At 36.4% G+C, this 27,792-nt stretch overlaps 1 protein-coding gene across 5 annotated transcripts in view; it reads right to left on the reverse strand.

The window, feature by feature from the left end:
* POLA1 (DNA polymerase alpha 1, catalytic subunit) overlaps positions 1–27,792 on the reverse strand; it is a 196,566-nt gene that overhangs the window by 64,163 nt on the left and 104,611 nt on the right. Inside the window, exon 35 of one of the 5 annotated variants that reach the window (XR_009725699.1) lies at positions 8,311–8,480. The exons of the other annotated variants lie outside the window; for them this stretch is intronic. The gene's annotated coding sequence lies outside the window, so the exon portion shown is untranslated. The remainder of the gene's footprint in view (positions 1–8,310; positions 8,481–27,792) is intronic. 5 annotated transcript variants of the gene reach the window in all.

A 27,792-nucleotide genomic window follows, 5' to 3' on the forward strand; every position in this document is an offset into this window, starting at 1 on the left:
GGAAAAAATTCCTCAATTTCAATGTTCTCTGTGAAGGTATAACATGTACAGCTATATACTGTAATACGTATGAGGTGAAGGTTCTTTTTTTTAGGTAACACAATCAATTGTGGGGAACAAACCTGAAGTCTTCTTCCTTCAAAATCACACATTTTGTACACTGCAGTCATCCCTTCCTTGAAATACATACCAAAGCCTCTGTTCTTCTCCAGTTCAGACTATGTTAACATGTAAGAATCCTGTTTTATACAACTCTGTAGACTAGACAGCAAGACACAGAGACCTATAACTAATTAAATTCTAAAGTGTCATTTCCTTGCTTGCACTTTAGGGGAAAACCAGTTTTAACTTTTAGGTTTTCTGGTAACAGCCAGAAGCTTTCTTTCTTTTCTCCTTTCTTTTTAAAAATGTTTCTGGTTTATTTTAATTTTTTTTACCTTTTTTAATAGACAGCTATTGAGATTTCAACACATTTAGGAAAAAACTAACAATTTGCTGAGTTAAAATGAAATAAAATCTGAGCCAGCTTGCCCTGTGACAGCACAGGGAGACATACAAAAGGCTTCTCTGAAGAGTACAAAGGAAAGAATGCTTCTGGGATTGGTAAGGATGTAAGTTTTGTGACAGGTCCAACCATAGGTTAAACCAATACCACACCTCATCTCTAAAACCCACTAACAGCAGATATCTAAGGAACAGTGTAACAGAAAGCACACAGCAGAAATTTTCCAGCAGATTTTCCCAGCTTTTGGGAATGGCTCAGGGACCTCTCGAATCACTCTCTCTCTACATTCAGTGATGATGGATGCATTACTACCCCCATCCCAATGAATCTGAAGTGCTTTTGAACCAATGTAAACTTTGAGCATCTACAACACCCTGCAGAACAACTACACACTATATGAAAAAGTATCTTATTTTTCTTGAACACATCAAAAAAAAAATACAAAAAAGAAGATTTTCTTTTTTTAATGCTTTCTAGTTCTTGCATCAGGAGAGACTAGGAATAATCATTCTGCATTCACCTTTTCCATGTCACTCATGATTTTATAGACCTCCATCACATCATCTGCAATCAAACTCTTATCCAAACCACAGTCCTAATTTACTTAGTTGTTCCTTGCATTGAAACCACTCCACATCTTTGTTGCCCTTCTCTGAATCTCTTCCAGGTCCTCTCTGACATGAGGGGGTGGGGGGAAATGGGACAAATGGAGGGGGACATGAAGCCAGTATTGCACACTGTATTCAGCATGCCAGATGAACATAGTATTTACAATCTTGTCCTCTGCTCTTTTCTGTCTGCAAGTTTCATTTATCTAGAGCACTACTGAGTATTTGAGCACTGAGCAATCATTTTTAGAAAGATATTTATTATCATCCAGAATTATAATATTATTCTTTACTGATAAGTAAATACATTGTATGCAAAATTAAGATTGGGTTTTTAGCATCTGCATCACTTCACATTATTTGGCAGAGGATTTAATCTTCCATTGTTAACTGAAAAGTCGCCTTGGTATCACAGTCTTTCTGCAACTCTTCTCCAACAGTTCCTGCTTTTACCAGCCACGAGCAGCAACACTGTCAATTTCTGCATTTCAGATTATCAACTGTTGATTTCTCTGTTGGGAATAGTGACTGTTTAATTCTGTCTGTTTCCAGAATGTGTTTCTGTTGCTCCTCCAAAGGAGTTTAACCATACCAGGATCCCTGGTACTTTGACAGAAATATTACAAATATAACTGCAACTCAAAAAGTTGCTTGCTTCCCTTCTCACTGGCTCTTCAACAATCTGTCCCAGCATTAGGCTCTGGCAGTGACTTCTACCTAAATTTCCACAGGGGCAACTCAGGTTTCCAGTTACTATCATGTTTCCTATCCTTCCAGTATCCACAGCTCAAATCAGAGCAACGCTGTTACTATCACCATCTTGGTTACAAGTCAGTGACAAAAGCCTGCAACTATACATCTTTTCTGGCTTTTGTTTTGTGGAGATTCTGACTTGCTGACAAAGCAAATTTATTCATAAGACATGACATGTTTTGTTTCCTCACTGGCATGGCCAAAACTGAATCCATATTCTATACCTCGGTAATTGAGCATCCTGGTTCAATATGACTATGTCAGTAGCTTAGTTTAAAGATAGGTATGAGTTACTTTATTTTGAATGCTTTGGAATTCGTGTGGAGGAATATATAAACTTTAGTTTCCTGTTTTCCAAAACCTTGTTAAAATGGGTTTTGAAGATGGCGGTTCTTGAAAGTTTTGTTGCGGTTGTTGGCTTTATTTGTTGTGGGGTTTTTTTTTTCTTCTTAATGTCTTTCCTATCCTTCACTGGAGTATGCAGAGATTTTTTTGTTTGTTTTTGAAGCTTGTTCTCTGAACACTGTGTTCTTTCATGTTAAACCGTGACACAGTTTTATCCCTTTCTTCAACTTAAAAATATATTCTTCTACAATTGAATACTTTCAAAAGTGCTAGAAGCCTGATTCAATCTTTGTTTAAGATCAAGCCTTGTTTCAAAATTTATTTATTCCAGAGAGCCCTCTTCTTTCACCATTTCTCCAGCCATGTCAGCATTATTCCACTTGGTGCCAAGCCCACCAAAACACTTCCTGTTGCTCTTGCAGAGAGGCCTGTGTGGACACACAGGAAAACTTTATGGGCAACTTCATGCCAACAGCAAGGTATGTAACACTACCTAACACATGTACGTGGGACTGTAATGCAAAAATGGAAAGAGTCAACTAAGATAAACAGCCAGAGTTTGTTTCACCAACTACGGATATTTAAAAGCCTGATACCCAGACTAAAATAGTCACCCTTATGATCTGTCTATAGTAAATGGAGGAAGAAAAAAGCATCTCCCCAAAGATCCTAACAGATTTTGGGAAAAGGCAAACCCTGCCCTAGACTCTTAATAAAACACAGTTACACCAAAATCAGAGCAAGCTTTTTGGAAAACAGTATGATCAGTGTATCTAATCACTACTGTTTTACTGTTATGTATATTAAAAATGTAAATCATTAGATATTTAATACTGCACAGTAACAAAATTTCAGGAATTCAGAAAGCTTCTGTGGACTGAATTTTAGTCACTTGCACAACTGTTGCCCTAGCAGTCCTTTGACCACTTTCAATGTCACATCCAAATAATTTATAACAAGTATTTCGCAAGTGACATTAGAAAGATAGACGCCACCCAACAAGACTAAGTTACTTCATCAGCAGATGCTTCACCATGAAAATTTCTAGTTTAGGACCTGACCTGTATCTTCTGAAGTCAGCAGACACAAATGAGCCTCAAGGGAAAAAGCCAGTCCTTAGCTTTGGTTTTGCAAATGAACCTAAGATTTATTTCTAAAAGAGAAAAGTGTTAATCTGTTGCTGCAGTTTTTAAATTACTAAATTTTAATAGACATGGAATAACTTTCTACTGAAAAAAAAGCTACTCAGGGATAGCACTGAGATCTTCAGGCACTCATGTGAATACTGAGAATATCATTAGAGCCACTGTGAGCGAAAACACAAAAACATTCCTAGAAAGGATAATGAACTGTCACAGATCTTCCATCAAGTTAATTCTTAGAGACAAAATCTGTGCTCTGTGTGGAAAGCTGTTTATGCGATATTTGTTTATTATGTGGCACCTCTACCTTCCTATGAAACATCTGTTAGAAGCCTGACACAAACAGGGCCTTAAAATACACAGCCAGGCAGGGAGAGGAACTTGTGGAGGGAAAGCATCCTCAGCCATTCCAAAACTCTCCTGTTTTAAGAGTATAATTGTTTCAGCTGTAACTATGAAAAGATTCTGTATGCAAAAAGAACACTCATGACTCAAAACACATTAAAGGACTACATTTGAACTTTGAAACAATTTATTATACTAGAAAAACAAAGTAGGAAAACTGCCAGACAGTAAAGTACTTAGTTAGGGAATGAAAGTACAACTGAAAAAACAAAGCCTGGAACAGGAACAGCATCCCAGCTTCAGCTGAGCAGAATACTCACAGACAACCATGAAAATAATGCATGAGAAAAGCAGCTGTGTTTTCTGCTACCTATTGGCATTTTTGGCTAACAATTAAGAAACAAAGGAGTACACCACTTGCAAGGTATTGCTTCTACTATCTTACAAGGGAATGCATAGATGGTCCACTCAAACTACCACTGAATGCATTTGAAGTTTATGAAATTGTTTTGGTCTAATGCAGTCACTGTTGAAGACAGCACTGGAAACTTTGCTGGTCACAAAATACAGGTGAAAATTACCTGAAAACCCCTGCTTAAACTAAAAACCAATAGCTTAGGATAAAAATAAGCGTTCAAATGTAACAGCTTACTATTATTATACTTGTTTTGAACTACTAAGAAATAATGATCAAAACATTCAACTTTTACTAACAGTACATTTCTCAATAAATCGTATTTAAAATATGGAGACCTGAATGTTGCTCAAATAAAAAACCCCTAATGTGTTGCATAGATACTAGCTAACTAAATATCCCTTCTACTCATATAGAAAACAGTTTATGTCATTTGTATAGACTTCCTACCAGTTATAATTAACATTAAAGAGGTCTTTTCTTCTTTGTCACCTCTCTATTCAGGCCTTATTTGCGTTTGTTTGTACTTACTATCTGTTAATCTCTCTTAACAAATGACAACAGTAACTGTTGCTATTATGCATGGAAATTAAACATGTAGATAATTGTGTGAAGGGAGCTATTTTTGAAAAAAGCAGTATCAGAAACATGTAGCTCTTTACATCTCCTGTTTTGCTTTGATAATTAAGCCATAGCCTTAATTTGTTTTAAACAAAAAAACTTTTCCATGGACATGCATGTTGCAATCAAATTCAATACATGCATTATGTTCCGATTCAATTTGTTCAAGTGCATTATTGCTAACCCTTATTTGATCCATGCTTGTTGTCTTCATTGACCAAACAAAACCAATCCTTTATTTCCCAACAGCTATCACTGAGTCTGTAAATTAATTTGTAACAGATCAAACAAAATCATAATAGGAAACCTTTGGTTTTGTTCTACTTGGTATCCGCAACACTGTGGGAAATGAAATACAAGTTCATAGGGGGAAAAAAAACAACTAGCATTTTCAGACATTCTGTCCACAAATGCTTAATTAATTCCAAAATATAAAAACTGTATGCAAAAAAACCCCAAAACCAACCCTGAAGTAAATGCGCAATATGAAAGAAAATCCCTAAAGAGTACTATGTCCACAAACTGTAGCTAATGGCGAGAAATTTGCAAGTCAAAAGTAATTTTCTTTCTTTGTAAGTCTGTTCTTGAGAATTAGCCTCTTGCATTGTAGTGATCAACAAGCATTATAAATATTACCCCGAAATACAGAGGCAAGTGATTTGGAACAGCCTTTCAAACAGAAGTTGCAAGAGTCAACAACGTACATTTATCGAGCTTTATCTTAATAGTTTTTACAAATTACAGTTTACAATGTAGCTTGGTTGTCTGCTACAGTGAAGGACTGGATGTGCTTGTCTACATTTCAGTTCTGTACCTGGTTCCTGCCTTCAGGCAGTCTGGATGTGGAGGGACCATAATGCTTTAAAACTTCACATGGAATGAAAGAATCCAGTAGTAAAAGAAAAAAACTGGAAGCACTGATTCAGAGGTCACTCTCAGACACTTAGGGAGTTGAATTTCAAATGTAATTAGTGCTTGCTTCTCTACAATTTTGCTCTCTGTTGAAGACAACCTTAATGTGGATTTTTGAAAATGGGATCTTGGTGGGTGACATCCAATCTCCAGATGGCTGCGATACCTAACGTCAAAAGCACACTGGATCAAAAACCCCACAGCTTCCTCACTGCAGAACTAAAATTATCACCTTAAATCACCAAATTCTCCATAAGGGAAGTGTACAAACCAACCTGGACATGCTTTCCTACTGAATCAGCAAAAGCTTGCTGTTCATGTCACTGATCAGCGAGCCAGATTCTGGAAGGCCAAATGAATTTTTTCTGCTATCATTGTGACTTACTAACCAAGTCACTCTAACTTCAAAATGACCTTTCCTTTCAGACTACTCAAAAAAGCATATGATTTCCAGTAATTCCAACACAGAGGCATGAAATCCCATTTTCCTGACAATGTCCATTATTATGGATAGAATACAGCAGGGAAAATCTGATCAAAGAGGCTTTAAATCCCCTGGAAGGATGAGGTTTCATCATCACTGCATTCCTCGGTAAACTATCAGATCTTCTGATACTCCCCTGCAAGATTAAAAGACAGATGATTTTATGAAATATTTTATATTAAGTTTCTTGTGGCACCAGCAGACATGATTTAGAGCCCTGCAAGCTATCAGTTCCATTTGCAATAACTTCTTCTGTATCACAGGACAGTTCTCCTTGTTCCACCTGTGTCTTCTGTAAATGTCTGAATGTCTGGGGGAGCAGATAGACAAATGTTCTGTAGTACTATACAACATCTCAGGAATAAGAACTTCACCCAAAACCTGTGTTTGTACATTCTCTGGAAAGTGTCTGACTATTAGTGGCAGCTACATCTTTTGAGAATTACATCACAACTTTAAACTCGAAACACCAAAGGTAGTATCAATATCAACTTAAAGACGAGCTATTGCTGTGAAGTCCAGAAAGTTTCTCTGCTGTGTACCAGAAACCCAATTACATTTCAATAATTTCAACTGCTAATCTGCTTTTTTTGCCTGTTCAGAGCGAAGAAATACTCTAGTAATAACAATGACTTGATCCAATGCACTTGCACCATCTTGATGAGATCTCAGTAGCAATGAAAGTCCGGATGACAGCATGAGTACCAGTGTCATGCACTGGAATTTCAGTAGACAACACAGACTCAAGTGACACCTACCTGCCACTGCTACAGTCCCAAGAAGAAACCCCTAAGGTCAGGGATGCTATCTTAAACAGTGAAATAAGATTTCACATGGGAAATTTCATCCCCTTAGCACAATGTGAAGTCCAGCTTAACTCAGGTTCTTCAGGCAAAATCCTGGCTTTTCATGCAGAAATGTACCTGGTAAAAACCTCAGAAAACGTCTTTTATAAAGAAACAAACTCTACTGCTGCCAGACATAAGAAAGGCATATTCATTGTTTGAAAGAGCTTCCCAATAATACTAATAAAAAAATAACTGTGAGACTATGAAAAGGATGTCATTATATCTTTGAGGGAAATCTAGGGGACCATCAAAGCCTCTTTAGTAAGTAGGTTCAGACACATTTATATCTCAAAGTAGTATATGGATAGATATCTTTGTTGATATACTAGTCATTCCAACCTTCTTTTCCACTTCACAAAAGGCTAATAAAGAATTACTGTAAAAGTTCTTTCCACTTCTTTAGTATGTTACTACAAAGAGATCAAATTGTACTAAGTCAGAAGTCCTAACATTAGGTTCAAGAGACCACTTACTAGAGAAAAGATATGTTTGATTTTCATCCTAGAATTTCAAAATGTAAAATAATTTAACAATGAAGAGTGTGTGCAAGCTCTCTTGAACTGCCCGGCGTAACTGAAACTTTTAAGTAAAAAAATATTCTTAAAGCTATCCAACGTATTTATACTCAAATCTGAGCATATAAGCCAAAGATTATATTTCAGGGTGTTTTGTTTTAAGGCTTTATATTGCTAAGTGCAACATTTAATCACCTCCCAGTAATAAGTTCCTTGATATTTTCACAGACTCTTCAAATAAATTGTTTTATAAAAGGAGCTGGGTCAAGAGTCTATTATCGATGCTGGCTGACTAGAGTTTTTGTCTTTTTATTTGAATTGGGATAGGTACCATGGTAAACACGCTACCAAGCTTTTTCTAGCTGAAAAGAACGATACTGCAGCATAAGCTTAGAACTGTGGAGCACCTTAGGTTTGCATATATTCCTTTATAAATTTATTCTACAGCTCAAATCCCTTACCTAAGGAATGCTTATTCTATGTTGTCTGGCATTTTGTTAGGTGTTGTGTACATTTGGCTTTAAATTTCAAGAAGCAATGCAGATAGTTTTAGTAACCATTATAGTAAGAACAACTGAAATGTGTTCCTAAAATTTACATATAAAGCTAACTATAGTGCATTAAGAGAGCTGATCATAGATGCAGTGTGGTGTATGACTATTCAGATCACAAGTAATGGTAAGGAACTATTTCATCTGCTCACTCTTGGCCATGAAATTCAGATTCGTTTTTCGTCTTCAATACTGCAGCTAGTTTCTCATCCAGAAAAAAAACAAGTTACATTTCCAGTATGAGTATTTTTAGAGTCTGATGCTACCTGATCATCCAATTTAGGGAAAAGTAAACAGGGACCACAGCACTTCACATTCCATTTCATGCTGCCTCACTTCAGTGGAAGTTGAAGATACAATTTCAATTTCTTCTCAAAGCACTTTCTCATTTTCAGAGCTTCTTGAGTTTTGGCCTATATAAATGATCTGAATTCAGCTGTGGGATGGAATGGATAAAAAAACTCTTATAAAGAAAGGAAATTCCTTTCCTGGATGGTTCATTATGCTCCTCTTGAATTCAGCATTATCTAGGCTGATTAATGGATAGATGTCATCCTTCAGGAAAAACACAGAACTGACTGTTAAATGAAAGAATAGTAACAGGGAGATATGAATTGCTTTTAAAAGTGTACTACTTGAAAGCAGTACAGATCCTGGAGATGGCTGGTTATATATCCAATATTATCATCACAGGAACTACATTAATGGATGTTACCATTGAAGCATCTTAGTGAATAACTTCCTATTAGAAGGCAAATGACCACTTTACCACTCAATGAGACAGTACTCCTGGAAAAAGAGAAGGACACCCTCTCCAAAATAGTATCTACGGACACCTCCTGTTCCCAGAGGCACTCAAGTTTCCCACTGGAAAGCTGCCAGCCCAAACTGACTGAGAGGCAACTGGAGTAAACTGGAACTGCACCTTTGAAGAAGCAGACTGTGAAGATCCAAAGCAACTAGACAAACTGTAATTGAGAGCAATGTAGCTACAGTAGCTTGCTATCTTTAAAGAAAGCATGAGAGAGGAAATAAATTCCACCAAAGTTTCTCAGAAGAACACAAAGTGTCTGTCTATCTTGGAAAAAGCCAGTGATACCAGAATGATAAAAACACTGAGGTGGTTTCCAGGTAGCCATTACAAAAAGTGACACCTTTTATACCCAGCTGCTCTGATGTAAAACACCCAAAGACCCAAATCTAGTTCCCTTTGGATATTACAGAAAATGAACATAAACTTGAGAGGATTTACCCTAAAACAAAATTCTGTCCCCTAAGCATACTTTTAAGGACTTCTTTCAATAGTCACACATCTCAAGATCCTGATCTGAAGTCAGTCACAAAATATGCCTATTTCTAGGCTAATGAAAATAAAAGCTTATAGATTTTCAGGAATGTATTTTGTGATTTGGATTCTTCAAAATAATAGAACTTGAATTGCTTCTTAATTCAGAAGTGAAAAATTAGAAGAAAACACGCAAGACTGAAAGAAAACTTCTGAGAGTAATATTTGCTAGAGATTACTGGAGTATTTTTTGGTCATACCATTTTTACCGTTAAAAGTCTCAGGGGTGGGGAGGAATCAAAGCAGGACATCATGGGAGAAGCAAGACATGCACCCTATTTCCCCCAAAAGAACCCAAATGCTTAAAATATAAAAAATGCTTTAAACAAAAATTATCAAACAAGACAGAAGTGAAAAGTATCTTGTAGGTCAATGTAAGAGTTTTACATATTATTAAAAATTGATTTTTCTTTTTAAGTATGACATCTTTAAGTGTACAGTTACATGCCATTTCATAGGAGTTATTTGAAACTTATTGATCTCATTTGTGCAAAGACCAGGTTCTGTCATCAGCCTGCTGAAAGGATAATAGAGCACTCCAAACCCTTATGATAGGTTTGATGCAAACAGTAGCCCTCACTTAAACACATGTAATAGCACCACAAGTGAACAAATTCAACTTTAACAGCTGTAGATTATAAACTACATTATCAAGTACGTTCTGCTTTCTTCAAATCAAAGCCAATACTTTGGTCTTATCTCAGTAAAATAAAGTTCTAGGCACCAAAACCATTAAAAAGTAGAGCACAAGTGTTCATAGGTTAACATAACACTCACAAAGAGAACCAGCAATTACCATTATTTTACTTAAGACAATCTGAAAACAGCTACATGGGATTTCAAACAAGCAAGTGGGAGAAGGAATACTTAAAATGACTATGTATGAAAAACTACACTGAGAAAAGGATCAGTGAAAGATGTCCTACAAATTTCTGTATGGAGAGTTCACACCTCTAGAAGGATAGTCAAGTCCATTCTGCAAAATATTCTCTCTATTCACACATCTCAAAGCCAATCACATTCTTAGACTGTAATAGGTCACAACTAAGTACATTACCTTACTTCAGAATAAATTTTGCTTTCTCTGTCAACTGCCAACAGGGCACAAAGAACTCATACAGCCCATCCATGTATTGCTTGTTAAAGAATCTGGCAACATATAGACACTAAGAACTCGAGATTTCTTAAAATATGTGCCTCTACTTTGGTTAGAAAGCTAAAATCACACCCTCCTGCCCCAGCTTCTTCCAAAATCCATCCTCTTCCCTCTCCCCACACACATTTTTGTACAGACCTTGAATCTTTCCTCTGTCACAGATTTAACTTACCTTGCAGGAAGTTCAATATGACATTAGGTGTGATGCAGAACATTTTGCTCGTGTACATGGCAGTAAGTTTTGTCAAGTATACACTTCAAGTTGGTAAAAAGACAAGACTGCTTAAGTGAAATGTTTATCCCTGCAATACGGTTATGAAAACTTTATTGAAGAAGTGAATACAGTTCTGGAAACTTAACTTATAATGCACATATATACATGGATACGTAAATTTAGCGGAGCTCAATGGTGTGAAAGGTAATGGCAAAGAAAGTGGTCTCAACGGTCTCGTCACCTTAAACTAGAAAAGTTTAAAGCATCACTAAGCAGTGTTTGTTCATTTAAGTTTAATTATTTTCTCCTTGAGAATGGCACTAATGAAACTGAATATCTTTCATGGTTTCGAAGAGCAGTCTGAATGGTTTGTAAACAGGACTGGGGGCAGACAAGAGAACTGGCTGAGCCAGTGGGTTGCTAGGTGATGCAGAATGTAAACCCACAAACTTGTTCAGGTTTACTTTGCTTTCATGCTGCTCTCACACAAGCTCTCCTAAGTTTTAAGAATTAATTTCCAGGTACCTCTTTAAAAACAGAAAGTAAAATAATTAAAAAAGAAAAAACTTTTAATCCTCTTCACCTCTTACCTCACCCACCCCCAGCAGGAAAAGATAGGAACAAGGAAAGGAAATTCACAGCATTAAAGCACAGGAAATCCATCAGAGTGTTTTGAATATGACGATGGAAGCGGACATTCCCTCTATATGTTTGCATACAATTGTTGAGGACTGGTGATTATAAAGAACTTTTTATCTTTTCAGATTGATTTTTACTTTTGCAAATGTAAATAAAAAATATTCCTGGGGCCTTTAAAACTAAAACCACAGTCATATTTACTGATGTTTCCACTGCAGCTTATAGAAGCCAACTTTTCTGTACAGCCCTGTGTTTCTACCCCATCCTTTTCAGAGCTGTGGTTATGTGGTTTTTATTTTTTTTCTCAAGTATCTGATCAGAGATTGTCCAGTAAGAGCACTTTATTAGATCATCAGTCAGAGGGTTTTACAAGCACCAAGAGCTATGGGCTCAAATGCAGCACATCAGTTTTAATAGCCGAAGGTCTAATAGTAAACTGCAGATACTGCTGAGAACTTTCCATGCACTGAACTCTTGAAAAAGCACCATCTCTCAAGCTTAAATGCAGCTGCCTCTTTCAATGCCGCAAATGGGTAAATTTGACAAAAAAGCCACCATTAAGACTACATGAAAGGCTCAAGACAACATCCTTTCAATGCTTTGTACTTCAGTAATCAGATGTACTTACTCACCCCCTCCCCCAAACCCGATCAAGAACTATTTCTGAATGGTAGGAAATAATTCCACTTTGTACATCTTTTAGTTAATCAAGACTTTCTATTCAGCAATTTGACCTTTTGTTCAAAACAGGATTATCAGTTTTTTCGCCAGTTACCAAGGGCGACTCGCATGGTGAACATAATTGCAATAATTTGCAAAACACCATGGCAACCCACATTACAACTAGGTAAATACTGGTCTTTTGTGCTACATTGTTATTTTCAGAGATGCTGAAGTCAAAGAACGAATGACAAATGAACACAAAATTTATATTTGCTTTGTCTCAAAAGAGAAGAAAATTGATAACAAGAATTGGGGGGAAACCAACTACAGCTGTAATTTCTAACTTGATTAATTAGGATGGTAACAGTCCTTAACAGTATATTCAACAAACAGCCCTGACTTAGTCTCTCCACCCACCTCTCTCTCTTTTTTCACTACTACCACTTACCCCCACCCCAGACAAATTTTTTCAGCTAGGAGAACAAACAACTCCATTTGCTCTTTCCTTCAACTTAATGGAATCCTTAATTACAGAATATTGTTCTCCTACTCTTCATTACACTGAAAACTGAAAGTGAGAGAGAGAAGGCAGGAGGAAGACAGTGCCAAGCAGACAGGGCAGCTACAGTCATCTTACCCTGCCTGTGCTTTTTTTTGTCCATAGCAGACCTAAAGATGAGATGGCATTTTTTGGGTGGTTTTCCTTTTCTTTTTTTTTTTTTTGGTGTGGGTTTTTTTGTTGTTGTTTTGTTGGTTTTTTTTTAAATATTAGCAGCTGTTGTATAGCAGGCAATTAAGTAAATTATTTAGTGCTCAAGTTCTCCACTGCCAGCAGTAGTAAGACATGAAAGCTCAAGTCATGATTAAAATCCAAAATCAGAGAGGAAGCAACTGCTTAAAAAGGGAAAAAATTACTTTTAAATTTTGAGATGGGTGGTTTGCAACAGAAGACCTACTGTATCAAAACATTTGCCTACAAATAGAATTATACTTAATAAACTAATAATTTTAACTTATTTTCTTTATAATTGTAAGGAACTTATTGTTACAGCGTAGTCTTCTATTAAGACTTCAAGGAACCGCATTAAAACAAATTACTTCAGGAATATGTTACAAATACAGAGAAATAATTTTGCTTAAGAAAAAAAATCTGCTAAAACCAGTCTAATACATGTTACCAATTGACTTCACAATAAATTTGCTATATATTACTGGAGCATGACTTCTGTGCTGAAATATTTATTATGCCACAGTGAGCTGACTGAATGGTTGAGAGCCTAATTTTCATGATACCATTAATAAAAACAAGTTATACCTCTATATGTGCCAAATTCTGTCATCAGATGTATGCATATGTGTCCTACAAAAACACAATGGCACCCTTCAGCAATGGATGTTCACATAAAGAGTATATGAAAAATACATTAAGCTGCAAGAAGCATGCAATCAGAAATCAGTGTAATTCTTATTTCAGTTCCCTTTACATACAAATCATGTATGTCAATTTACAGTTAAAGGACTACATCTGTATTTTAATTCTCATTAAATTATTGGACTGCCATTAGGATAAACCAGGTTTGCAACATAAACAAGATCACTGCTGCATCTCTATGCATTGTGAACACTGAGGAGTACATATTAATACGAAAGATATGAAAATAAAGTAGTAAAGGCAACTGGATCTGGCCTCAGGGAGCTGAAACACACTACTGCCTTTGCTACACAAATCCTCCATGTTGCTGGACAAATCACTTCCAGTTTACTGAAAGTACTCACAGTAACTCAACCTCAGGAATCCATTTTCAGTGAAACTTCAAGGTCTACACTTCTGAAGTTTGAAGTTTGAGTAGACCCAACTGTAATCTGAAAGCTGTGCTTTGGACAGTTACACAATACCACACATTCTGAAAAATCAGGTTCTTTCTTCACAAATTTGGCACTCAAACTTATGAACATATTTATGAACACATTCAATGTTCATTCCCCTACACCTCATTTCTCTGAGAAATAACCAGTTTGTCCCTTTGCTTTACACAGCTCTTGCAATGATGTTCATTAAGAGCTACTCCATCCTACAAGTGAAGTGTGCCACAGAAAACTCCATGAGAAAAATTAATAATTCTAAGCAAAGCTTCAAAGAGTGCACTTGGCAAGGTAAAGGACATCCACTAAGCAATGGAGAGAAACAAATGCATACTAGCTGCTCATCTAATGAGCGCTGTCCAACCTACAGGCTGCAATGTACTGAAAAAAAAGACAGAATGGGATAACACCATACATATATGACCAGGGTTAAATTTAAGTGAGTAGTATTCATTCTACGATTATGCAACTTTCCAATGTCCAACTCCGCAATATCAGGATGCCTCTTCTATTTTTAAATAAATAAATAATCCATATTTCTGCCCATTCTTCCTCAAAATAGGGTTTAAAGGACTACACAGATTTTGCTATTTGAAATAACCCTTTTTTGTTGTTTGAGTAACCCTTAAGAACAGTGAACTTCTACCTTCTACCTTCTCTGCAAGCCACACATTTTGCCACGTATCTGTCTATAGCAGAGGTAGGTGAAGACTTAGGAATTTTCTTGTACTTTAATTAAAGCAATCACAATCAAACAAAATTTCTTGCTTTTCTCATCCAAATTTCCACAGGCAAACTTCATCCATGCCTGCCTCCTCATGCTATTTCAAACCTACCTGCCCATCCAGGGGTTTAGCCAGCAGATACCCCATTTTAACATCCTAATTCAGCCAGTTCAGCTCAGTTCAGCTTCTTTGCCTTTTAGCTTCCTCTGCATCCATTCATGTGCAGCTCCACTCTCATATGCCAGTTCTGGTCTCTTTACTCATCTAATTTCAATTCTTGCAATCATACTTGGAGGGGGGTTTTGTGTTTTGGTGGGTTTTTTATTAATCTGTACCATACTTTATTCTGAGATAAACATATTGTCCCCTACTTAACTCCACCTTAAATGACACTATTTTCTTCCTTCCACTGTTACTTAATTAAGCTGAGCATCAAGCAAGACACTCAAAAGTCTCAAAAACCCTTTGATTAAGTGTTCTGAGATGGTCAGACTTCATCCTCAGGCTCCCCTTAGCTACCCATACATTCCTGTAAATCCTTTCAATACCTGCCCCAGCCTCTTTCCTGCAGTCCTCTTAGGTTCCTCTCAAACTTTCCCTTAGATCTGCGTATTCTTTGAGAAAAGAGAGCTCTTGTTCTGCCTCCCTCTACCCTTTATTTTCCTTTCCCATTTCAGTTTTCAGATCTGCATAGATCTTCACTTCAGCAACATCTGGCACCCAATGTTGTATCAATACCCATGTTACAAACGTGTTTTGAGGGAAAATCTCCATACATGGCACACTGTATGACCAGATATTGTTAATAAGAGAGGTCAGAGGGAGGTGGAATTTTGAGAGTGTTTATAGCCTTTTCTCTTATTTTTTCAAGGGCTTATAAATTGATCATATCTGTAACTTGCCATGAAGAACAGAAAGCACTCAACAATCTAGTCTGACCTGTTAGATGTCAAGCACCCAAGTGACGCCAGAAAGGAAAAACAGCATCTCAGAAGAGCCACTGTGGGTTACTTTAAGGCAGACACAACATGGTTTCTCTAATCTTGAAAAAGTGCTAATCCATGTTAGATTAAAATTTCAGCTAGAACTCATCTTTAGACAAATTTGGCATACAAAATGGAGAGCTAAACATCTAATATGTAGTAATGTTTTAAAGCTTTAAATCTTAAGTTTTCCCAACTATAATCCGTGATAAACATTTTTTCTTACTAGCCAAAGCAGTATTTAATAGATTAGAAGGACAAGTGTTGAGAAAAAAAACAACATAAAGGGTTTTGTTTTGTTTTACGAAATAATAGCAGCCATGTTAGCAGCAGCAAAGAAAATACTAAGAACCAAATCAGTGCAATCCTTTGGCTGCTGTTCTTGACAAGCCTCAAACTGAAAGGTCTCTGATACACAAACACTCCCCTCTCCTCTCCTCTGTCCCGTCCCGTCCCCCCATCTGGGTATATAAATATAATAATTTATATAAACTCATATAGATAGAAATATAGTATAAATATATATAGATATTACTATGTAAATCATAGATTATTTAAAATATTTCCAAGTGGACTTATGCAAAGCTAGTTGGTACTCCTTTATTACAGAAGTGGACATGACCATCCGGAACTGGCTACATGACTATTTGGGATGAATATGGCCACATTAAGAGTAGGAAAAAGGGCTGCACAGAACTGATCTGCCTGCATCCACGATGGTCTTCCTTAGACTATAGAACCTCCCTGAACAACCGACCTCTTCTGGTTGGGAAGAAGACATCCTAAACTATTCTAGACACCAACTAAAGTAACCAGATGGACCTTTAGCAATTGACGCTCCTGTGCAAGCATTAAAAAAACAACAAACCAAACCAAAAAGCTAACAGAAATACAGGCCTGTCTTAAACTCATTGAACTAAAGAAATCTATGAATAGGGAAGCCTGTTTTCTGTTGCTTATACACTGGTGACAGACAAAGCAAGTGAAATAAAACGGACATTTCTACTGCAGAGAAATGTTTGGGGTTGTTTGGGGTTTTTTTTAACATAACACTAAAAGTTATTTAGCAAATCACATTCAGGAAGAACAAAGCACATATAAACAGCAGGTAAAGTATGGTCCTTCAAATACACTATCCTTCATTTTTTAAAATGTTACCTGATGGTGAGACCTGCAAGACCTTTATAGTAAACTGCTCAATACTGTAATTGGTCTGGCCCAAGAGAGCTTTCCAATTGCATCCTTAAAAGAGCAGAACAGGTTACCTGTTACTTCCTGTCTGCTATGAAAGATTTTTCTGCTATGGTGGTGTTGCTCTGAGTTTGTGGTTGGCATACCTGTAGTCCCAAGTCTCTAGAACTAGTATTTTCTAAAATCTAGAGAGAATACTTAATACTAAAAAAAAATACATCTGAAACAAATTCTGAATTTCGTTACATCAAGTAAAGAAAAAATAAATTACTGGGGTAGAAGACTGCAACTACTGAACAACCAGTATTATAACCTGGTTATATTTTATATGTGTAAAAGAACTGTTCCATTCAACTTGAAAGTCCTTTTTCTTAACATCAAGAAAATTACAAGCAAATTTTAACTTGGTAGAATATATAAACCAGATGCTTAAGAAATAGAGAATGAAAGCAGAATGCTGCTGGCATAAATCAAAAGGTTTCTGAAGTAAAACACTAATAAGAAAAATTAAGACAGCTATTAACTAAGAATATAGAATTGAGTCTATAATGTGATGAAAACGAAGTAATTCATACCACAAAAAACCCCCACCAATAAGCGCAGTAACACTGTAGCAGCAAAATATACAAAACTATCTTTTGGTTTATTAGCAATAAAATACTTAATAGTCCCTCAAAATTCAGCATATCCATAAAATAAATGCTTGAACTTTGTAGTCCTATTAGACCTAAGAAGATCCATTACTTGCTGGACTTCCCAATGCTTGAAACTACCTCAAGAGGCTGAGTCCCATGTATCTAACAAAATGCTCTTTTAAAATAGTTATACAAGTACACCTTAATGATCCATATAACTATTTGTACGCACCAATCTAACACTAACTCGAGAAAAAAAAAAACAACAGAAATACTGATAGGGACTTTTAATGATTAAGAATTTAAGAACAGACATGTAATTAACATCAACCAATATGCTTTTATACAGAAGAGCCCCAAACAAACACGACAGTTCATTTTTTCATAAGATTACAAATTTAGCTGAGAAAGGCAGATGTACTATAACTAATCTCTTGAACGGTATTTACTTCCAAAGGACACTGCAATAGAATTAGCATTACGCAGTGTTAATAAAGCACATGTGAAATGGATTAAGAGGTGCAAAGTTGAAGTATCTAAAAAAAATCAATTATCCATGAATCACAAAGTGATGACAGTCAAGTATCCCATATGAAGATAGGCTGAGAAAGTTGGGACTGTTCAGCCTGGAGAAAAGAAGGCTGCGTGGAGACCTCATACCAGCCTTCCAGTATCTGAAGGGGGCCTATAGGGATGCTGGGGATGGACTATTCATTAGGGACTGTAGTGATAGGACAAGGGGTAATGGGTTAAAACTTAAACAGGGGAGGTTTAGATTGGATATAAGGAGGAAATTCTTTTCTGTTAGGGTGGTGAGGCACTGGAATAGGTTGGCCAAGGAGGTTGTGAATGCTTCATCCCTGGCAGTGTTCAAGGCCAGGCTGGACAAGTCCTTGGGTGATATGTTTTAGTTAGAGGTGTCCCTGCCCATGGCAGGGGGTTTGGAACTTGATGATCTTAAGGTCCTTTCCAACCCTAACTATTCTATGATTCTATGAAGTAAGCATTTGTCAGTATGGGACAGAGAAGGTTTCTGGTCATGCCTCACAAAGAAAAGGTTACAGTCACACTCTTCAGCATTTACATCAGTGATTAGTAGAGGAGAGAAATCAATTCAATTAAAATTTACAAATTACAAAAGCAGAACAGAAAATAATGATAAGCATAAGGAAATTAGTTTGGTAAACTGTGCTTATTCAAAAAAAAAAAATACATGTTATTACAGTAAAACAAAACCAATGCACTGGGAACAAAGACTACAGTTCACACCTACAGAATGGGCAGAATGACTGTAGGAGTCATGGTAGGTAAGTTATTCAACATAAGGTTTAAAAGCAGACAAGGCACGACATGGAGAATCAATACTGGGAAACTGTGTATCAGTACTGAGCTGAATTTCTTCAAAAGTATTGGGGAGAATGATAGCGGAACACACAAAGTGGGGGAAAAAAAAAAAAAAAAAAAGATATGCTGAAGAGCCATAAACAATATTTCAAGGCCTTGAAAAAAACACAGTAACAGGACTTGAAGAGCAGTCTCTTACCAAGAAAAAAGACACGCAAGAGATGACTTGATCAGAATGTGTAAGTATATTAGTGGGAGAAAAGCATAGCTAACATAGGGTACTTAAACCTAGAAGAGAAAGGAGTAATATGAGCCAAGGGCTGGAAAAACTTAATGGATAGAAAACTGCAAGAGACACACGTTAGGAGGATTTATCCCCCGTGTCTCCCGGCGCCGCAATAAAGAATACCTGCTTGTCAGCTTGAAAACTTTGTTGGCAAGTTTGTTCCTGGAGTTTTCTCCGAATCAAACGTTTGGGCCCAGAGGGTGGTGATCAAAGTGGAACAAAGTCTAGTTGTAGGTTACTAAGTAGCAGTGTAGCCTGGAGGCTGAGAGCTGTTCAAGGACTTTATTAATGATCTGGATGACGAGGTAGAGCGTACCCTCAGCTTGAATTATCAGATTTATCTAAAAGTTTGCTGATGACACAAACTGGTGGATACCAAACTGAAATGCCACCATGGCAAAGAAGGTCAATGGCATCTTGGGCTGCATGAGGCAGTGTTGCCAGCAGGTTGAGGGAACTGATCCTTTGCTCTCCTCAGTAACAACGTAAGCAGTAAGCAGTAAGATCCATCTGTCAAAAGTAGAGGAACAGCATCTTTTCCATCAGGTTTGCTAACCTAAGAAGGAGGACTTTAAGCTAGGCCTTTTGGGGATGGTGACCACAACCTGGAGAGAAGTCACTGTATAGGAGCAGTGAGGGGACACCCAGGGGACAGGATAGTGGTGAAGTTCCCACATTCCTGTCCAAGGCAGCACAACTGAGAGCCCATCTCAAATGTCTCCACACAAAGACTTGCAGCACAGAGAATAAGCAGGAGGAATTAGACCAATCTTACAGTCTTAGAAACCTATGAACTCACAGTGACTGCAGAGATGTGCCACACATGGCAGCACATGATTAAGTGCTTTGATGGACAGCTACAAGATCTTCAGGAAGGCCAGGCCAAGGATGTGAGGAAAAGCCTGTCTGGATGAGGTCCTGAGCAAGTCTGAAATTGGATTTAACTTCAAGTATAGCTTTCCTTGAAGTGAAAAACTGGACCAGGCAACCTTCTAGGCCTCTTTCACCCTAAATCCCTCTATGATTCTATGATAATTTGGTATTTTACATGTGGAGGATGCAAGCCATGCATTTTTGGTTTGATATGAACGCAGCTAGATATTAAAATGAATGAATGGGTGGCCACATTGGTAAGTTGAGATTGATATCAGCAAAAACCCCAACATAAGGTTCATCAATTCTCCACAGCCTTCATGCTGAAGTAGTTAGAGCTACACTAATTTTGCTGCTTACAGTAAGTCACTCTCAGGAGAGCTCTATGGGACAGATAATGAAATGAAATCTTTCCCTTGAAGATCAGTTTCAATGAATGTTAGTTTTTCATGGCTTTTGTCACTGCATAACTTCAGTGCTGATGAATGCCCAGCACCCAGCTGCAAGACAGCAGTATATGCTGCCTGAGAAACACTGCATGCCGTCCTAAGAATGGTGTCCACCTTTCTCACATATTAACTTATGCCAAAATAGTACATAAATTACAGATATTTGGGCCTGGGAGAAACAAAACCAAAACATGAAGGCTCCATATGACAGCTGAAGACATTCTTGGGAAACATTTATTTATTAAAAGAAAACATCACTCAACCCATCAAAGGCATGTATGATTAGGGGATATTGCTGGGAAGGTGAGAAACAAAAACAAAACTAACAAAAACCTCCCAACTGAAAATCTTCCCTCTTTTGTCTCTCTTAATCCCACCCAACATTATCAGCAGCAAGCCCTTTGGGCTGATTGGCATGATTTTATTTATAGATGTAAAGCAGGGGAAAATGGAGGAGGTTTTGGTAGAACTCTCTTCTTGTGTGATGAGAAATATATGAGATCAAAGTCCACCTTAGACCAATGCAGTTAAGTACCACAGGGGAAGACTGCTATACCATTCATATATGCTGATGTGTGACTTAATGAAGACTATTATCTTTAAAAAGAGTAATCTGCAGCAAAATGCAGACATCTACGACAATCCCTTATCATCCTGCATTTTTAATCATAATAATTTACCTTGACTTCTCTGATTAGTTACCTCTGATCTTTATGAATTAAATCTTTCCTCAAATACCTATCTTAAAACCAGACATGTCTGTTCTAACCCAGGAAATTCTATAACATGTGACAATACCTTCACTCACGTTACAGTGTTTTGAAGGGGTTTTTTCTTTTAAATTAGCTTTAGCACAACTCAGACATTATTAACTTATCAAAACTCAAGCAGACAGCAATAAAGAAAAATGAGAGAGGTCAGAGGATGGGAAAGAAAATGAAAAGCAATCATTAAGAACAATTCAGATTATTTAGTCTATATTTTTAGAAAAAAACCCCAACCAACTACAATTGCTTCCCAGATTCCATCAGATACATAAATGGTATATACATATTTATATAGGCAACACACATCCACATATATATGTAAAAATAAAAGTTTCATTTTTCTGAAATTCTTTTGACTGAAATTCAAGTCAGATCACATATCCATATAAAAATGAAATGTCAGAAAGTTTAAGCTGATATTCCAAATAGTTTTGCTTCCTTTTTTCCACTGATTTTGAGGGTTTTTTTAAAAGGGAATAATGATCACACACACATATAACGCATGGGCATGGGCACTCAAGAAATCTACGGCTCCTCAAAAAATCAGACTCCTAAATTTTCTGGTGCAGTATGTAGAGAATACTTTATGTTTTAGAAACATTTAAAATAATACACCAACCTAATAGGCTCTCACAGTTACTACGGTAATGTACTGCAAAACCATATAAACATAAAAGGCATTTTTACTTGATATTAATCTATTCTCCTATGTTATTAAACCACACAAAATAACAGAAACTGAAGAAATAAGCTAAGATTTTAGTATTGAATGTGAACTCTTACAAGTGACTTTTCAAAGACTAATAACAAACAATTTTCCCTTTTGCTGTGAAGTTACTGATTTTTAAGGCAGAAACTTCACATAATCCATGCCTAAAAAACATCATTCTGGGCAGGCAGCATATTAAAATATTATTGAAATAGTAAAACTAGAAGATATAATATCTATGTTATTATAAAGATCTTGGTCTAACTGGCAAATACAGCAATTAAAAAGTTCCCTGAAAACAGTGCTTACAATAGCAATACAATCACTCATAAATATAACTACTAACAACACAAATTAAAATCTATTTTGAGAGGAAAGGAACCCAGGAAACAGAAAACACGGAGGTATCAACCTCCAGACCATTCCTGTGAAAGGATCTGCTGACCTCTATATACCTGTGAAGTGCAGTGAATTCAATGGCAAGCTTACCCCTGTGCTAGGTAACTGATTCCATTTGGAGACTAATCCTTAATTTGACATCAAGGTAAGTTTACCCAGAGTTTTGTCTCCTGCCTGTGGATCCAGAGTAATAGCTAAAAATCATAATGCATTTATTCTGCAGCTCTATCAACTATTTTTAAAAAAGCAGCAAAACACAAAAAGCAGAGCCACAATTATGCATATAAACTTTTAATGATTCTTCACAAAAGAAAGATGGCTTAGGAGTTTTACCAGAGTCTCTAGTCTTATACTGATCTACTACATTTGATTTTCTGTTTTGTTGGGTTTTTTTCCCTGTGCTAAGAGATTAAAACTGTGCTGCACAGTTTCTTAATGAAACAATTTTGTGTCTCCCCTCTATCTGCATGAAGAAAATATTCAACACAAAAATCACAAGATGACAAAATCTTAATATGCAGTTTGGTAAAGTTCCAGTCAGTCTTTGAACAACACGTTTATCTATCCAGTAAAGCTTGTGTTAATGCGATGTAAGAGTTTGGCAAATTCAACTCTAATGGAGCATAAAAGTGCTTTTGCTTGAAAGTGAGATCATTTTTAAAAATTCAAAGCATGATCACTTTTTCCTTTTTTTTTGCAGGAACAATCTGATACAAGCAGCAAAGCTTAAATAAACTAGAAACATTTCAAATGATCCATAAAGGATTAATAAGCACTGCAGGAAGTCCTATAGGCTCAGCATATACATTTTCCATCTTTTTTTTCCTATGACAGGCATGAGGTGAAATTCTAAACAGAACTGAAGTTTCAAAGTCACTGAATGTTAAGGTCTGCAGCTTTGATACTAGGGTAGAGTGGGGTCACCATCTTGGAATATTTAATTTAAACAGATAACAAAATATTGATTTTATTAGCATAATAAAGCCCCCAAATTATGGCCCTTCACAAAATTCTTTTTCCACTCAGAAATAGACAAATGGACAAAAGCAAGGCAAAAGGGGTAGTAGTAAGCTACAGGCCACTAATATAACAAGAACAAAATGACAGCTATTATTTTGGCAGAGATAATCTATGCTGAAACACAAAACACACGCACACAATTTCTTTCAATACAATTTTCTTGTCTTCCCACTGACTTCTATGATTACCACAGAAAGCAGGGTTCTAAACACATTTCTCAATTGAATCTTCAATCAATAACAGTAAAAATTTGAGAAGGGAAATATGGGAAAACGTATTATAGCATTAGTAATGTTTGCAAAACAGACTAAACTTACAGATATGCATAAAAGTTGAAGGGGAATAAAATAAAAGAACCAGTAACAATGTGCTATATAGCTTTACTTTACTGAAATTAGTAAAAAAATAAATACAAAAAACCATTCAAACTCCAGAATCCAACAAGTAGCAGAAATTGCCTCAAGCCTGGTCCCAAGTGATCAAATTATGCAGTCATACTTTCTTTTGTTTGTAGTACCACAGTTGTAAATTTAAAGAATAATTCTGAATTACCAAAGTGTTTCTTGGGTACGTGAACAATTCTTTTCAAACAGTGAGAAGAGTAATCATTTAAATAATTTGAAGAAAGTAATAAACCCAAGCTAAACAGAGCCCACCCACTATTACGGGACTCATGGTTTCATGTTATAAGGAGAAACATTAGCAAACTAAGAATTAGATACAGCAAAAACCCCAAAGGACAAAACCTGTGAGATCTCAGATGGAGGTCAGCTTGACCCAAACAAACGCTATTTGCCAGCAAGAATCCAGACTTACTTTAAAACTGACACAGGAGAAAAGACAAATAATTCGTATCAGAACTGAGAGTTCCTTCTGTTGGAAGATGGAGAAGTTTAGCCTCTGCTAAGCTTATAAGGCTGTTTACCACCCAGGCTTTCTGTTCAAAGCCAAAACAGTCAACAGCAGAAACTGTTTAGGTGACAGTTACATACAAATTGGAAGCTCTCACAAGCCTGGAAAACAGAAAAGATTCAGAAATGCAACAGACAAATAAAAAGTTATGAAAGAGCATAAATATAAAAACCAGTTTGGGTAATATTGGCCATATTGGGGAAGGAGGGAGGAGAATGATAAATGTTAGCTCACAGTGAGAGACTGACGCTGAAAGGCAAAAATTATGCTAAAATAATACACTAATCAAAAGGAAAAGTGAATGAGAAGAAAGAAGCAGAGAAGAAAACTGAACAAAGGACTAAAAAGTAATCATTTGTCTGTATAAAGGCAGCAGAGGCCTCTCTTGAAATGCTGCGTACAATCCTGGGCACATCACTACAACCAGATAGAAGAAACCAATGCAAAGAACAGCAACAAAACCAAGCCTCTAAATAAATGAAAAAAGTATGATAAAATATTTTTTTCAGTGGTTAAAAACACACCAGATACGCAGAAGCCCGATAGGCTTTTGTATGTTACAAAAAAGGTAAATTTTTGACTACTTGAAAGATTTTTGTTGCAAATTCTCAGGATAACAGAAGTGGGCATGTGTTTAATACAGCAGCTGCCACAAGTCTGAGCCTCTGCAGTGCTAAAACCAACCTACATCAAGCAATTCTATGCTTGAATATTGAAAAACACAGAAGATGAAAAGGACTTCAATAAGTAACTATAGCCTTTGTGTACCCATCAAATCAACAGTTCACACACGTGAACATCAGTGCCTCCTGATATTTAGTTTTGCCACCACTATCATGGCAAAAGAGGAATAGAAAGAGTGCAAAAGACAGTCAATGAAAACAGAAGATGACAAAAGAAAGCCTAGAAATGTGGACAATGAAGTACACAGATGATAAACTGGTTACTTTGTTTACCTTTCTTTGCAATTCAAAATAGAATTTCACTGAAGCTGAAAAGATGACAAAACCACAGCAGTGAAAAATAGAAATATATTAAACACTATCAAATAGCCTTTGGAACTCCTTGCCATAAACTGCCATACAGAAACTGTATCTGCAGTCATACAGGTGAATATACTTTGAGGTTTATTAGAAAAGTCATCCACTAACTAGGAACTTGCATCTCCTACAAAAAAGTTTAATGAAAAAATTTGTCTTTGATGGAGTTCCTTGAATCATTAAGCATCCAGCTAATGTCAGAGACCTGTACTACACTGGCAAATCCCTTCATTAAATACAACTCTTTTGTTCACAGTTAAGTATTAAATCAAATCTCTGTTTTGGGGCTGCAATGATGACCTGGACATTTTTCTCAGTATTCAAACCAAACTTGAGTATTTGATTCCTCTTGAGGTTTAAATTTGTTTTGTCTTCACAACGTGTTATTTTATGATTGCTGCAATGCTAAGGAAAGCAAGTTGTACTGTTGAAAAAAGGTTAGGGATGTCACACAGTCTGCAGCTGCAGAGGACTGTACTTGCAAATCCAGACAAAAATTTCAGACAAAACTATGTAATGCCTTATAGGTAAGTTTTTCTACCTGCAACCTCCTTCACCATGGCTATCCAAATTACCTGTCTGTTCACACAACTTAACAATCCAATATAGTAATATATATCTAACAAAGAAAGTGAATTTGTATTTGCATGTTTTGTTTAATTGAACAGTATCTCCCGTTTCAGCCTTGTTTCTCTCCTTTCCTGCAAATTCCTCTGCTCTATCTTAGAGGCACAGTACATGCATTTACACTGGACTGTAAGAGACATGAGATAAAAACTAGATTAACAGGTATGTGGATGCGGGTGAAAGGAAAGGGCAACAGAATTAAGGCAGGGCACACTGAGCACTGTCCTTGTTTCAGTTGGGACAGAGTTAAAAAGAGTTTCAAAGGATAACTATGGGACAAAAAAAAAAAAAAAAAAGGCTCTTCCTTATCACATAAGACAAGATTGTAGAATCCCATAGCAGGATGTAGGAGCTTCGATGCTCCTAGTACTACTTTAGGAGAAAAAAAAGTTATCTGTTAATGAATTTATTAATTAATCTGATGAATGAATGTTAATTAATTTATTCTACTTTTACTGTGGAACTTTCATACGTAACTGTTGAATGTACTTTTATTTTTCAGAACAGTATCTTTCCCACTACCCAGAAATAATTAGGAAGCAATTATGGAAGTGAGGTAGGGAGAAAAGAATGTCTTTTGGGGTTTTTTTTCTAATAGCTGATCAATTTGGCTGCTTCATATAACTAAAAAGTCAAAAATATTAGGTGTTCAGAGCAGAACTGTGTTTTGTGGAAGGCATTATTAACAATTAATAATCATTACACAGTGCCTTGTTTACATGACCTTGTGTAAATTTAGCAGCCTTGTAATTAGACCCATATTTTGCATATTTGTATATTTCCGTGCATAGTATTCGACCCATTCATTCATCCTTAAAATCTGCTTGACAGACATAGATGGATAATCAGGGTACAATTTCTATTTACTGGATTACAGAAAATTGCCCAAACTGTTAAGTTCAAATAAAGTGCATTCTTGTCTTTTTCTTGCAAAAGATGTAAAAACAATTAAATACCTGAGGATGGCCCCAAGGCTCTCTGAAGAAGTTTCAGAGTTCTCATAATCTGACAGCTTTGCTCTAAAAAATGGTTGCTGGGTTAAAAAATCCTAAAAAAACCCACTAGTATCTACGTTTTCCTTTAGGCAATGCAACAATGAAATTCTTCAGTAAGAAACACCTCCTATAAAAGCCATTTTAGTATTAAGCACAACTTCGCTAAAGTAGATGTCTGGTACTCTGGAAAAAAAGGCAAGATCTTTTTTCCATTTAACTACTTTCCAGTAACTTCCTAGCTTTCTCAGCAGTTGGAAGAATTATCTTACTACTTCTCTGTTCAGAAACAAAAAAATCTTATACTTCAGATTTTTTAAGCATTAGCCATAATAATGAAATACTATTACTAGATACGCCTAAATGTTTCAGGATAAGGTTGATTATTAGGCAGTTCAGTATAGATCATTTTGCCCTCTTCCCCGTGTCTCCCCTTGAAAAGGTATGTTGAGATGGTAGCTATTGTTAATAAAACATCTCTAGAAACAGGTATGGAAGATTTTTACTGAGCAGTTAGTACGGAAAGCAACAGCACAGAACAGACTGGAGAGTAAAGAAATTTCTTTACTTGTGTGTGTGTGCTGGTATCTCATAAAGGTGAGATAGCCTTGTCCAACAGGACAAATGTTTTACAGGTTTCTACTGAAGAAATTGTCTTTTGTCCAAAAAGTCAAGTCAGACATACCCATAAAACGTATAACACATTTTTGAACAACTTCAATAATCCAAAGGGAGCCTTTGTGGAGCTTCTTTCCTAACCTGTGTAGCTAATGTGTCAGAAAAGACATTTATCTCCTCCTATAAATCCACAGCTCACTACAGATTTTTGTTCTTTCAGTATCAAAAGTCGAATCTTTAAAATAATAAAGCAGTGGCAAGAAAGAGGAAAGTAATGTTCTAGCAGAGCACTAAAAGG

Source organism: Neopsephotus bourkii, unplaced genomic scaffold (assembly GCF_033783945.1).
Source record: "Neopsephotus bourkii isolate Nb327-2 ecotype Australia unplaced genomic scaffold, CSIRO-AGI_Nbou_v1 NB_780, whole genome shotgun sequence".
NCBI lineage: Eukaryota > Metazoa > Chordata > Aves > Psittaciformes > Psittacidae > Neopsephotus > Neopsephotus bourkii.